This window comes from Arvicola amphibius, chromosome 8, assembly GCF_903992535.2.
Source record: "Arvicola amphibius chromosome 8, mArvAmp1.2, whole genome shotgun sequence".
Taxonomy (NCBI): domain Eukaryota; kingdom Metazoa; phylum Chordata; class Mammalia; order Rodentia; family Cricetidae; genus Arvicola; species Arvicola amphibius.
The window spans coordinates 87,183,883-87,198,556 of NC_052054.1; the positions used below are offsets into that span (position 1 = coordinate 87,183,883).

The 14,674-nt window shown below is 43.3% G+C and overlaps 1 protein-coding gene across 4 annotated transcripts in view; it reads left to right on the forward strand.

The window, feature by feature from the left end:
• Positions 1–436: 436 nt before the first annotated feature.
• The window catches only part of Ankrd12 (ankyrin repeat domain 12), a 115,164-nt gene continuing 100,926 nt past the window's right edge, over positions 437–14,674 (forward strand). For 2 of the 4 annotated variants that reach the window (XM_038338891.1, XM_038338894.1), the window contains exon 1: positions 950–1,235. The gene's annotated coding sequence lies outside the window, so the exon portion shown is untranslated. Of the gene's footprint in view, positions 648–949; positions 1,236–14,674 lie in introns of those variants that run through there. The other 2 variants (XM_038338893.1, XM_038338892.1) reach the window with 2 other exon arrangements.

Here is a 14,674-nt window from a genome sequence, read left to right on the forward strand (position 1 = left end):
ACTGGTGTTTTTTTTTTTTTTTTTAAATATGTGAGAGTGACTCCTGTAGGCACGGGACGGGTTTGGGAAGAAAATCTTATTCTTTTTTGATGCAGGTTTATGATTCTGACAAGTCCAAAAGTCACGTCAGAATATTCAGCTTGTGACAGTCTTAAACTTCTCATTAAGGTACTAACGGATACTGAAGGAGGCCACGGTTAACGATGAGGGAGAGGGTGGTTTCCTGTGGAGTTGTAATTTGGGTGGTTAAGGCACAACGGTTGCAGGCTAACCGCTATAGATAAAAACCTTCAGAGGAAGTCTGAATACAAGCAGCTACTGAGACGGTAAAATTTCCTCACACACTCCATGAGACGCAGGGTCACACGTGGACACATTTATTGAAATTTCTGTTCAGAAAGGTCACAGGATCGATCGTGTGGCTAGAAGCGGACGTAATGCCGCGTTCATTGCTACCAGTGATCATAACGGTGCTTTGGGGACTGGGTGCGACCGGCCTGGAAGCAGCTGTCAGCACGCACTGCGGCTCGCCAACGCGGACCCGCCCCACACCGCCCAGATGCCCTCCCGCTGGCGCGACCACCGCTAGCAAACCCGTCCCGGTCTCCAGTCGATCTGCGGCCCCAACTCAAACCCAGCAAAACTAGGTGCGTTCCCTTCGCCGAGCGCCGGTACCGACGTCGCCTAGCACGCGGCTCCCACCGCTCCGCGGGCACGGCAGGCCCGGGAGGCCCAGGACTTCCGGCCCCCTCCGCCCCTCCGCACGGTTCCGTTCCGCACTAACGCAAGCCGCCACTGCCGCCGCGCTCGCGGATCCTCCGGAGAGTCAGGGACGGGCGCGTCGGGGGCGGGGCACGGCGGTCACGCCGCCCGTCCCGTGCCTGCAGGAGTCACGTGCCCGCCTGGGTCACGTGCTCGCGCCGCAGCCAATCGCAGAGAACGCTGTCCAGGAGCAAAGGAGGCTGTGGTGAGAGACCGACCAAGACCGGAGATGTTTTCAAGCCTGGCCCCGGCGGCATTAGGGGTTGTTGCAGCGGCGGAGACACCGGCAGCGGCGGCCACCCGGAGGCTCTCGATCAGGGGCTGAACCCTTCTGCGTCCGCCGAGCCTCGGGTCCGTGCGGGCCAGGGGGGCGTGGCGACCAGAGGGGAGGAAGGAGGGCGCGGTTTCGAGTCTGTCCCGGGCACCAGGGAGGAGACCCTCAGTTCTGTGCCCCGTCTCCTTCCGGGAGTCAGGTAGGGGGTTGCGCCTCCGCCAGCCGCACCCAGCCGCCACGCGCCGCCCGGCCCGGTCCGGCCCCAGCCCGCGGCGCGGCGCGGCCGTCCGGACCGTGACAGGCCGTTGGTGGCCGCCCCGCCCGGCATCCTGACGGGTCGCGGCGCAGGTGGGGCTGCGGCTGGGCGACGCTCGGGCGGCGGCTAGCGCGAGCGCCTTGGCCGGGCTTACCGGAACATGGCGCGGCCGGGAGGGCGCCGCCAGCGCACCGGGACGGGCGGCATCGCGGGGGCGCGCCCTGCCGCCGCGCGCTCCCGGTGCCAGGCGCGCTGCGTGCGCGGATGTCGGTCGGAGACACGGTGCGGGCCGGGGCGTAGGAGGCGCGGTGGGTCCCGGGAGAGGTGCGTGAAAGCGAAAGAGCTGCGGCTGGTGTTGTCAGTTCTTTCTTAAATGCCTGTGCGACCTGCCCTTGCCGGCGCTGGGCGATCAGGTCTGAGTTTGTGCCAGTCTCGGTTGGGATGATGTTCGGAGACCCTTAGAGCACGTTGGAATCTTAGATCTGATATTGAAGAGTTATATGGGGTGACGCATCCTTCAGGCTCCAAAGCGTTGAATAAACGGTTGTCGAAAGAGGTCACCGAAACCCAGCTGACAGCTGTTTTAATAATCACAGTGAGAATCGTTGAGGATGGAAGTGGACAGAATTGCACTAGTTGAACACGTAGGGAACATATGAAGCAGTGTGTTGTAGGGACTGTAATTTCCACTGGACACCTTGTAGATCCAGCAATCGGTGACGCTTTGGGATTATCCCTAATTCTGTGGTTGAGATGAACCCTGCATTCTCAGTCATGTGTTTCTTCTTGTTTTAAAATGGTCTGAGTCGATTATGAAGGAAGACGAACTCTTCTTGTACTCATTAAAAACATATGCTTAAGTCGGCCGTTAAAAATCTTGGTTACTGATCTTTTTCAATTTCGTCAGTCTTTACACAAAGGCTTTCCTGGAGATTAACTCAGAACTGGCAATATGTGCTCTGTTGGTGTCCAGTTTAAACCACCGCGTTAGAATCGCCTACGTAAGGATGAAGATGTTATGTTACCCTCTAAGAACATTTCAGTACAACATTTAATATTTTAATACATTTGTTTACGTGTGTAGGTGTGGGTGCAGAGGTTACAGGACAACTTCCTAGAGTTGGTTCTCTTTTTCCACTATGTGGGTCCTAGAGCTCCAGTTCAGGCCCTTGTTTTGGTTTCAGGTAGCTTTTACACTCTGAGCTATCTTGACTCCCTACTGTGAACCTTTTGATAGGGCTTTCATTTGAGTTAAAAGCAAAAATATATGAAAATTCGAAAAGCATCTCCCGGAGTTGATAGAGTGAGAAAGGCTTGACACTTAAGAAACCTTTATGCTTGATAGAGCACTCATCAAATTTCTGATGCTCAAGAGGGGTGGTGGTGGCGGCGCAAGCCTTTAATCCCAGCACTAGGGAGGCAGAGGCACAGATCTCTGTGAGTTCGAGGCCAGCCTGGTTTACAGAGCGAGTTCCAGGACATCTAGACCATTACACAGAGAAACTGTGTCTCAAAAACAAACAAACAAACAAACTCAACGACAACAAAAAAATCTAATGCTTACATGATAGCTCAACTCAGGACAAACCTAATTGTTCAGCGAGCTGTTCTGTTTTGGAGAAGGGAAACCAGAGGGTTAAGTGTATTCCTTTGTAGAAGATTTGAAGCTGAGAAGTAGCAAGAAGATGGTAAAACAAAGTCAGTGTTTCTTTGAACTTTAAAATTATTCCTATGCAGCCTATTTTATTTTTGTTTAATCAAGTAACAGAGAGTCTTCCTGGCGGGGGGAGTTGGAGGTCTTTCTCAATTTCTTACAGATTCTGTATTTTAAAATTGTTAACATAGCTTATGTACTAAGTAGAGTTGGAACAGTGGGAATCTCTAGGTATGCATTCTATGAAGTCTGTTTGAGGAGGAGTTAAGAGAACAATAGTGAAAGAGCCCAGTGGCTGAAAATGTACAAAACATTTGTCATGGTGGGTTTTTTTTTAATTTTTATTTATTTTTTTATTTTCAAGACAGGAATTCTCTGTGTAGTTTTGGTTGTCCTGGAACTCACTCTGTAGACCAGGCTGGCCTTGAATTTACAGATATCAGCCTGCCTCTGCCTTCCAGATGCTGGGATTAAATCCTGCAGCACTGCCTGGCTTTTGTATTGGTTTTTTAATCCAGGAAAAAATACTTGCTGAACTTTATAGAGTCCTGGGATTAAAGGCAGCATATAAAGGCATGTGCCACCACACTCTGCAGTTAATTTTTCTTGAAGAATTTTTTTGAGACGGGATCTCTCCCAGACTGGCTTTAAATTCAGAATGTCCTTGAAGGATCCTCTTGTGTACTATACCTTTTTTTTTTTTTTTTTGCAAGCTTTCAACTGAGTTACATCTCAGCTCCTGTTCCACCACCCCCTTTTAAAAATGTTTATTATTTTTAAATATATAATTTGTTTTTATTTTGTGTACATTGATGTTTTGCCTGTGTGTCAGTGTGAGGGCATCAGAAGCCCTGGAACTGGAGTTACAGATGGGTGTGAGCCCCACTGTGGGTGCTAGGAATTGAACCCTGGTCTCTGGAAGAGCAGTTAGTGCTCTTAACCACTGAACCACCTTCCAGCTCCTTAAAGGTTTACTTTTAATTATGTGTCGGTATAAGCATGTACTGGTGCAAGGTGTCTTGAGAGGACAGAGGTATTGATCCTCTGGTACTGGGCTTACAGGTGGTTATGAGCCATCTGATGAGGGTGCTGGGAGCCCTCATCAACACAATACTCAACCCTTTTTAATGTTTTGTTTCCTGAGTGGGTCCTCTTAAATTGACTAGACATACTTTTCATCTTTCTTGTGTTAGCCTCACAAGTAGTTCAGATTATAGGCTTGTCCTACTAGTTCTAGTTTTCTTGAAGAATATTAATTTCAGTCTGAAAAGAGAATGGTTAGTGAGATTAGTCATCTCTGTCATTGTAGGAAGTTTAACTCCTCCAGCATACAGATTTAAGAACTTTGGAGTGGCATCAATTAGGTAGAATTTCCCTTATACTTACAGTGGGTTGCTTCAGGATTGTCTTTCTGATGGGGAATTTATTGCTAACTGAACGTGTATTTGTTATACTCATGTCATCTACAGGGCATATTTGAAGAATTAGTCTTAGAACTAGAAGTGAATTCACATTTTCTAGTCCACGTCCTTCATTTTTCAAATGAAAAAGTAAAAGCTTGGTAAGAGGGCACACGACTTAGCGTTGTCTAGAAGTCTCTTGCTGTGAGATGCTAATGTGTCCTTTCTTTAGGAGTAGATTATGACGTGGAAGAAGAAAGACCGCGAACTGTAACTGAGACGGTAGAGACTTAGGTTCTTTGTCACTTTTATTTTTTCTGACAAATCCTGTAACATTCAGAACTTTGTATTCTTCACTTACCAAAAATAATTTCCTGGGGTTGAAGAGTGCCTGCTTGGAATGTGTGAGACCCTGTTCAGTCAGCACCATCACTACCATTATTATTATTATTATTATTATTATGCATAATTTTGTTGGGTAGAACAAACGAGAACACACCAGGAAGTATATTGTACACTGGGAACTTTTATACAGACAGAATGTGATGATGCTACTTTTACAGAAAATGTAGTTCTCAAGCGTAACAAGATGCTTCACTTCAGTCCCTAGGTTTTTGCTTAGCCCCAGCTTTGTTATTTTCTGCACCTGCTATTTTGGGGATTATAATTCCTTGTAGATAGATTTTTTCCAATCCCCACTTAGTTCTAATCTTGGTAAAGAGGCTTATGAACACTAAATATTGCTTTAGCCCTCCAGTTTCTCTTGGAGAATATAAAGTTGCTTCGTACAGCATTTGAAAACATTCTTGTTATACACTCATGCGTGCATAATTTGTTTCCTTAGCAGACAATGGCTTTTTAAAAGCAATAGTGACAGTATTGATGATCATTTGTCTTTCTGGTTTCTAGATATGGCAGAGCCAGAAATAAATATTCTTTATAAATTTGATTTTGAATAGCTCATGGTTTTTTGTTTGTTTTCTTTTTGTCTTTTTGTTGTTATTGTTGTTCATCTAGTAATTCTGAAATATATAAAAATGCTGTGGTGGCTTATGCCTGTAATCCCAGTGCTTAAGAGGCTGAGGTAAAAGACTCACCCCAAATTCTAATTCTAAGCCAACCTAGCCACAACATGAGTTAAAGGTCAGCAGCCTAGGTTAGAGTGAGACCTTGCATAAATATACAGAATATGTAATAACTTTGTCCTTCCTTTTTTCCTTCCTTCCTTCCTTCCTTCCTTCCTTCCTTCCTTCCTTCCTTCCTTCCTTCCTTCCCTTATTTTTTCTTTTGAGACAGGGTAGTCTTACGTAGCCCTGAAGACCTGGAATTCTCTATGTAGACCAGGCTGGCCTTGAACTCACAGAGATGCTGCCTCTCTAGTGTTGTATTTGTTTTTTATTTAAAGTGCACATTTTTCTAGTGTTTTTTTCTGTTATTGATATTGAAAAATCAATAAATTGTTACAGTGTTGCCTAGATTATCAGAGTATTTTTAACTTTGAACATACAAAGTATTGATTATCAGCCATTCACGCCTTTAATCCCAGCAGGGAGGCAGAGTCAAGGGGATCTCAGTGAGTTGGAGGCCAGCCTGCTCTAGAGTGAGTTCCAGGGTGGCCACATTGTTCGAGTGCTTTGTGGGAGTCTTGTTCAAGGTTTAGTCAACATTTCATAAGCCTATAAAACAGTGTACTAACATGGCAAATTAAGCTGATGCTGTGGATAGTTATGAGATAATAGGTGTTCACAAGCTAAGTAGTTAGAGCTTCTGTGTGTGTGTTAGCCATTTCTCTCTGGTCTCTCTTTAATGAAAAGTGGTTAGCTGTTTTTAAAGAACTCTAAGGCAATATTTATTAAATCTCAGAGTCCATGAAAAAATGAGCAAAGGGCAATTGTTCGGCCAACTGGGAGGCCAGGGAGGAAAATGAGAATAGTATTTTTATAAGAATACTGAAAAATAAGCCAGTAGGGTTTTTGCAAGATGCATATGTGGGTTGTTCTCTATTCCCCCACCTCCTTCCATTGTTGGAGGTAGATCTCATGGCCTAGACTTGCTGGTCAAGCACTGTATTGTATCTCTGAGCTCCATATCCAGCCCAAGATTAGGAGCTTGTCACCAAGAACTTGAGTTGGTTCTTTATCCCCATGTGGCGGGAGGAGAGAGCTGACTCTTGAAAGCTGTCCTCTGACTCCATGTGCATACTATGGCACATGCGTGTCCCCACAATAAATGTCTAAGAAGTGAGATGCACTAATCACAGACCATAGTGACTAAAGGAGGAAAAGAGCATACTGAACGCATATAGCTCTTTATAAACGTCTAGAGCCAGCGAAGGGAAATTTGAGTTTGTCCAGGTTAGAAAATAGCATCCAAGAAAAGGTTTCCATATTTCTTACTAGCGAGGCCTTCCAGAAGCCTGCCAAATTAAAAATTTTAACTTTAGTTTCTAAAAAGTTTAATTGAAACATAGAACTTAAGTATACAAGGTAAATTATGAAGGAAATTACAGTGTAGAAGTTATTTTTTTTAATTCTTAGAATATAGAGGTTGTTTTGTCTGGAGCTACTGGAGAGATTGCCCAGGGTTTAAGAGCACTTCCAGTTTTTCCAGAGGACCTGAGTTCAGTTTCCAACATCCACATGAAGTGAGTTACAACCATATGTAATTTCAGCTCCAGTGTAGCCAGCACCACACACACACACACACACACATCCCTTAACAGTATTTTCCATAGCCAGATCCCCTAACAGTTGTCCGTTGTACTGAAGTGCTTCCCAATATGTAGTAGTTTGTCTTTTCGGTTATCATTATGTATTTGAACTACAATTGGAATAATTATCACAAATACTAGCAGTAAATACTTTTAACTATTGAAATTTACAAGTGTATGTCATAGTTTTTCAGATTATTTTGCCTACAGGGAAATTGTACTCATTCTGCGCCCAACTTTAATTGTATTTTTATTATCTATCTATCTATCTATCTATCTATCTATTTATTTAATGGTCTTTTGAAATAGGATCCTGCTCTGTAGTCCAGGCTGACTGGGAACTCACTTTGTTGACAGATAGCCCCGGAATTTGTGATCTTGGATAACAGAATTGTACCACCAAGACTAACTTCTACCTTCTAATGGAGAACAAAAACCATATGTGATTTTCTTTTCTGCCTAGAGTAGCTATATTAACTCAGGATAAAAGAAGGCCTTAAAAGTTACAGGGATTTGCTGTTTACTAGTGAACTTCAGGCTAGCCTAGGCTACATAGTGAGACATAGTTTCCTTCCCCAATAAACAAAAAAGTTACAGTGGTTTGAGTTTACAAAGTACATTTTACATCTGAGTTCTTTGATTTTCACAACTATTTGTGAGGCATAAAGATTTGTAGGCTAACTTTATGGATCATGGATGGAATCTAGGTTAAAATCGCTGGGAGTCAGCTTAAACTTCTTTGAAATTCACTTGTGAGTGAGAAGTGTGAATAAACCTAAAAGAATAAAAATGAAAGACGAGTATTTTACATAGCTGAGGTGATTGACCATCAGTAGGGATTATTTAATCTTCAGAAGTTATTCCCATCTTGCAGGACTTAGAAACACATCACAGATAAAATAATATGCTATTTAACATGCAATTGAATAGGACAAAAAATAGCTTTTTACTGAGTTTCTGTTTTTCTTCATGTTATGAAAGGTAAACAAGAGGTTGCTTGGTAGCATCTCGGCTTACTCATTTTGTCCTTTGTTGTGAAGAAGGAAACTCTGTGGTTCTTCATTCTCCTGGCATCTGTGCTCTTGCTCTATAGTTGGCTATTAAATAAATAATACTTATATGGGGATTTACATAAACTCACATTTGTGTTGAAATTATATTATCACTTCTATTCTACTATTTAAAAATACTTGTATTTTTTTTTTTTTTTTTTTTTTTTTTTTTTTTTTTTTTGGTTTTTCGAGACAGGGTTTCTCTGCAGCTTTTTTAGAGCCTGTCCTGGAACTAGCTCTTGTAGACCAGACTGGCCTCGAACTCACAGAGATCCGCCTGCCTCTGCCTCCCGAGTGCTGGGATTAAAGGCGTGCGCCACCACCGCCCGGCAAAATACTTGTATTTTTAATTTGCATGTGGTACCTGTGTGATGGTCAGAGAACAGCTGATGGCACTCAGTTCCTGTAGATTCCAGGCATGTAGCTCAGGTCCTCAGGCCTGGCAGTGGTCTACCCCACTGGCCCTCACTGTACTTCTTAAGGCTTTACTCTGTGTTGTTGTAGAATGTATTTGTCTCTAGCTATATGAATTTGGATATTAGCTAATATATGGAAAATAGTATTTATATATATGAATTAACCCTTCATATCCTCTAGACATTTTTTCTCTTTGTTCTTCAGTCAGATTTTTAGGAGTTATAAGAATTAAGCAAATAAGGGGCTGGAGAGATGGCTCAGAGGTTAAAAGAACTGACTGCTGTTCCGGAGGTCCTGAGTTCAATTCCCAGAAACCACATGATGGCTCACATCCATCTATAATTAGATCTGGTGCCAAGAACACTATATACATAATAAATAAATTTAAAAACAAAAAAAGAATTAAGCAAATAATACTCTAACATGTATATTGCAGTTTTTATATTACTGAGTTAACTAGTGCTACTGTTAGATCAGAAAACTATGTACTAGGAAATATTTTAGCTGCTCTTTAACCCCTTTGTGCTGTCTTCTCCTGGTGAACATTATTAGATTTTCACAACTTTTATCTTAAAAATCTTTTCCTTTGGAATCATGGCTTTTACAGCCCTTTTAAAAGCTTCAGAAGAAACTTCGAATTGGATCATTCCACTTTTACTATCCCAGTTATGACTCTGGTAGTTGTTTCTGTCAGTTGCTGTATGACTTCATATAGAATGTTCTTGCTATGTAGCCCAGGCTGGCCTGAACTTGCGACAATATTCCTGTCCCTTAGACCTGAAATTAAAAGTGTGAGCCACTAGACTGAACTCCTAACTATTGCTTTCATATATACTCATGTTGTCAGAAAGTAGAAATGGGGTGGGGAGGGGGAAGGAGGGAGAACTGTGGTTGGAATGTAAAACAAATAAGAAATTAAAATAAAATAGAATGGTTATTTTATATTTTTATATTATTATTATTACTATTATTAATGAAGATAGGGTCTCATTGTGTAGTAGCCCTAGTTGACCTGGAACTTGCTATGTAGACCAGACTAGAACTCACAGAGATCTACCTGCCTTTGTTTTCTGAGCGCTGCGATTATGGGAATTCCCAGTCATGCCTAACTTATTTTTTTATTTTTATTTATTTGTTTATTTTTGATTTTTTCAAAACAGGGTTTCTCTATGTAACAGTCCTGGCTGTCCTGTAACTCGTTTTGTAGACCACGCTGGCTTGAACTCACTGAAATCTGCCTGTCTCTGCCTCCCAAATACTGGAATTAAACACGTGCACCACCACCGCCCCACTTTTATTTTTTAAAATTATTCTATTTTATGTTTATTAGTGTTTTACCTGCTTGTATATCTGTGCACCAAGTACCTGCAGAGGTTAAAAGAGGGCATATGTGGCAGTCAGCAGGTTGTTAAGGGCAACAACTGATTGATGAGCTATTTTTTCAGTTCATTCCATTAAAGGTAGCAAGTGAAGTCAGATAAACAGTATAAGCAGTGCTTTAAGTAAGTAAATCACTAAATAGATCAATAAACCAGCATCTAATAATTAGTATTTTTTTTTACCGTATTTTATTTTATTCCCTCCTTCCACCTTCACAACTCCTCATGAATCTGTCTTGAAGAAATGGGTTGGTACTCCTGGCTTAGTATTTGTATCGTGCTCCACTGGCTCTCAGTTGTCTCTCTCCCTTTAATCCTTTCTAGCAACTTTGGTATTTTCTTGTACCATTCCTGACTGATTGCATAAAAACAGTACTTAAAGCCTTGCATATGTCCCCCCTTTTTGGTGGTAATCAAGTCTGATCATTCTTCTGGTTTTTGAGGATTGTTGCTGTCTATGTGATTCTAAAGTGTGACTGTTTTTCTGAACAACAGGTAAGTTTTTTTGATCTGAGTAGAGAGCTTGCTGTGTTGAACTTGTTGGTGGATGCTATTGCAGTGGCATCTGTGGTCCTGGGCCCTGTCAGAGCCATTCCTAACAGGACTGGTAAAAGAGTACAGGCGTTTTCATATTTTTTGACTCTAAGGGATGTAAATGTTGAACTTCACTTCTGGGTGCACATCTTTGTTGGGGCCCAAGAATACCAGTTTGCAGCTGTCTTCTGAGGCAGGTGAACTGTGTCCCATTAGCATCTATTGCTCTTTTAACTAGTCTGGTACAGCCCTTTTAATTTTTTTTATTTATTTTATTTTATTTTTTTAAGGAGACAGGGTCTCTCTGTGTAGCCCTGATTGTCCTAGTACTTGCTCTGTAGACCAGGATAGCGTCAAACTTAGAGATCTGCCTGCTTCTGCCGAGTGCCAGGATGAAAAGTATGTGCCACCATTTTACAGCTTTAATTTTTGTACATTGGCTTTTCCTGTGACCTGAACAGTAGGTGGCCCAGTTAAGCACACCCCTTTTGTGTTGGTTATTCAGTCTGCTCCAGTATAAACACGTCCTGCAGTCCTGACCTGGGTTAAGGAGCTCGTGACTGGCATTTATTAAAGCCAGCATTTTGAGACATGGCTTTCTCACATGAATAACTTCTCTATGACCAGTCTCCATATTATTCCTTTTTTCCTTTAAGACCCATTACAACCTTAACTTTGTACCTCTGTGGGAGCTTCCTTTCAGGTCCGTTTGTGGCAGAGTCCACACAACCAATATTTAAGACTATTAGGTTCCCCCATAATCTTTTTTTGGGGGGAGGGTGTCCTCTAACAATTCATCCATAGGCTGTCACTATCTGGGGCCATTCTCAAAGACAATCATAATTTGTTTTCTTGTTTAGGCAGTTCCCACACAACATGATGAACTTTGAGGGATATTCCATGGCTCACCTGTTTCCAAGTAGCATCTCCTGAAGGAGATAAGGCTGAAACCCTCTGTGGGGCCGTTAGTTATATTGATGGGTGTCCAGGAATTGAAGTTGCTGTGGAACAGATTGCTCTTCAGACGAATTTATATGCAGGGGTACTAGCTCAAGTGTACTTGGGAGGACACCAGGAGGTAGAGTAGGAGCTGAGCCATTGTTCCCATTCTGAGGTAACTTTTGAGACGGTCAGTTTAGAGGATGGTTGAGGCTGGGACTCTCATGGTTGACTCCTGGCTTGGGTTCACAGCAGCATTGGTGTGGGTGCTGTGTAAGCTACAACTGCTGGTGACACCTGCAACTTTAAGAACTGAGGGAGTGGTGAGGATTGGACAATTTTTCATGCAGTATCAGCCAAATCTTTCAAGAATTGCTAGAGGCAGGTGTGTCCATACTCTCAGAAGTCCCTTGAGCCCCTTGGGAGCAGTAGAGGTGGACAGCCAAACATGACCTTGAAAGGGGAATTACTGCATCCACCCTAAACACTGTAAGTGACAGAATTTCTTCTGGCCAAGGGAGCCTGTGTCTTGGCAGTGCTTGGCCACTGCTATTTTAAAGGTTCGATTCATTCTCACAACTTGGCCTGATGATTGGGGGCAGTCCCCTGTGTGCAACGTTCACGCTGATCCTCTGTACAGGTAGGAAAAGCTTCCACCCACACTGCAAAGTGCACACGGTAAACAGCAAATCTCAGTACCTTTGCTGGGTTGACTGTCAGGAAAGTCCACTTCTAGATGCTCTTTTCTGTCAGTGTGGGAACCTCGGGTCCCTCTCTGGATTGTTCCGAGTATGCTGTAGACATGCTTTGCTAGCTTGTTGGGTCAGTGTTGGCAACCTCAGAATCACCAATACATTTGGAACAATTCTTACAGGGCAGTTTTTCTAGATGGGTTGCTTCCTGAGCTTGTTGAACTAGGCTGGGAGCTGTCATCTCTGGAATTATTTTCTTATCTGAGGTAATTGGCCAGTCCTGATTTTTAGTAGCTCTTTGATCAGTTGTTCTTTTCCTTTCTTCCAGCTTCTGTGAATGAACTCTGGTAGCACCTGAGTGTAAATATACTTTTTAGGATGGGGGTAATGGAGGGGTCTGTGGGGTCATCTTCACAGAGGGCAGTCTGGACTGCCAGTTGGTTTCTCCAAATCATTTGACCTTGACTCTTATGTGAGTGTGATAGTGTAACACTGTCACAGCCGTGGGCCCAGACAGCTTCTTGGAGCTGTGATGTGGGAGGGCTTTCTATCTATTGTTGCTTTCATTGGTTAACTAATAAAGAAAACTGCTTGGCCTGATAGGTCAGAACATAGGGCGGTGGGGAAGACAGAACAGAATTCTGGGAGGAAGAAGGCAGTGAAGCAGTCGCCATGATTCTCCGACCTGAGACAGATGTAGGCTAGAATCTTTCCTGGTAAGCCACCACCTCATGGTGTTACACAGATTATTAGAAATGGGTTAATCAAGATGTGAGAGTTAGCCAGTAAGAGGCTAGAGCTAATGGGCCAAGTAGTGTTTTAAAGAATACAATTTGTGTGTTGTTATTTCGGGTGTAAAGCTAGCCATGCGGGAGCTGGGTGGTGGGATGCAGCCTGCCATTCCTTCTACAATTGGTGAAAAGCAGGCCTGCTCGCCTCTTCACTACAGAGCCGGAAGATTTTTGTCTCTGTTTTTAATTTTTTTGCCCTCTGAGGTAAGTAGTTCCTTTCTTGATGTATTGCTGCTTTGAGTCTCTTGATGTGAGGAGCTGTTCCCCCTGTTGTTGGCCTCAGCTTCCATCAGCAAAAGGTTCCATGTCTGAATTGGAAAGTGTCTTGTCCTTTAACTCCAGCAGTGAGGAGAAAAATCACTTAAAAATTTTCTGCAGTCATAGAGGGGCTTTTCCTCCTAACAGAGCTAACATCTTCTTGGATGAGGGTAGGGCCTGGGAAATCCCTTAGTGCTAGGGCAGATACCATTGGACGGATGAGATCATGTGGTCTTTTGGGCACTATGTGGTGGTGCTGGCAGTTGGAGCCAGTAGGAAGGCAGCATCATGGGTTTCCCTCTGGGGTAGCTAATGGGGGTGCTTTCTTGGTGTTTTCAGACTTAACAGTCTTTATGGAACTGTGTAAGTCTCATACCAGGATTGTGCAAACCCTGTGATCAGAAAAGTTCCCTAACCAGGAGTTGGGGATTTTGTTTGTACCTAACCCAGTGAGGTGAAGAGGACCAGCTTTTAATTCAAGCAGGTGCTTGCCTAGCTGGCAACCTCACAGGGACTTAAGAGATCTTACCTTAGGGCCACATGTCATGCTTAGTTACCTCCTATTACAGGGATTGAGTTCCCATGCAGGTGAAAAGACTTCAGAGGAACACAGATTGTACCCTATCAGATTCCATAGGTCTGGAGCCATGGGACTATTGCAGGAATTCACACATTTATTTTAAATTCCTAGTCTATTTCTGTAGAGACCAGTACCAGTGTATCAGTATCTTTGGGGTTCTTCCTTGGAGACCTGTGCCATGTCAGTATCCCATCCAGGCCACAGATGCAGTCTCCTGTGGGATGATTTAAGCCTACTGGTATGGTTCTTTCTTCCCAGCAGTCTTTACCTGGTATGGACATCAGCCTAGTCCATCTGATGGTAGACTAGGAGGCCCAAATCTCTAGGCCTCCTGGTCCCTTGGCACTGAGTGCACAGACTTCCAAGTTCCAGAGACCTTCGGTGGACTGAGACCAGGAAGTGGTAGTCTTTCTCAAACAACTATGATAATGGTGAGGAGATCTCACTTTGGTCTCCAGGAATGTTTTGGGACTTTCTGGAAAAAGCACTCAAACACCACTGAGAGGGGAAGAGAGGTGTCATCGTGGTCTGAGGCCTTTCAAGAATCTTTCATTGGTGTTGGAGTGTATAGACAGAAGTTTCTGTCCCACCTGATCCTGTAGCCACTCAGTTCCAAAGAAACACACAGAGGCTTATGTTAATTATGAACTGGCCTATTAGCTCAGGCTTATTATTAACTAGCTCTTACAATTTAAATTAACCCATACTTGTTGTCTATGTTTAGCCATGTGGCTTGGTACCTTTTCTCAGTGCAGCATTCTCATCTTGTTTCCTCTGCGTCTGACTTGTGACTGTCTGCCTTTCCTCTTCCCAGAATTCTCTTAGTCTGGTTGTGCCACCTCTACTTCCTGCCTTACTACTTGCCAATCAGTGTTTTATTAAACTAATATGAGTGAAAATCTTACAGTGTACAAAAATATTATCCCACAGCAGTTTCCCTTTTTATTCTTTTCAAAACAAGACCCTGAATCTAAAC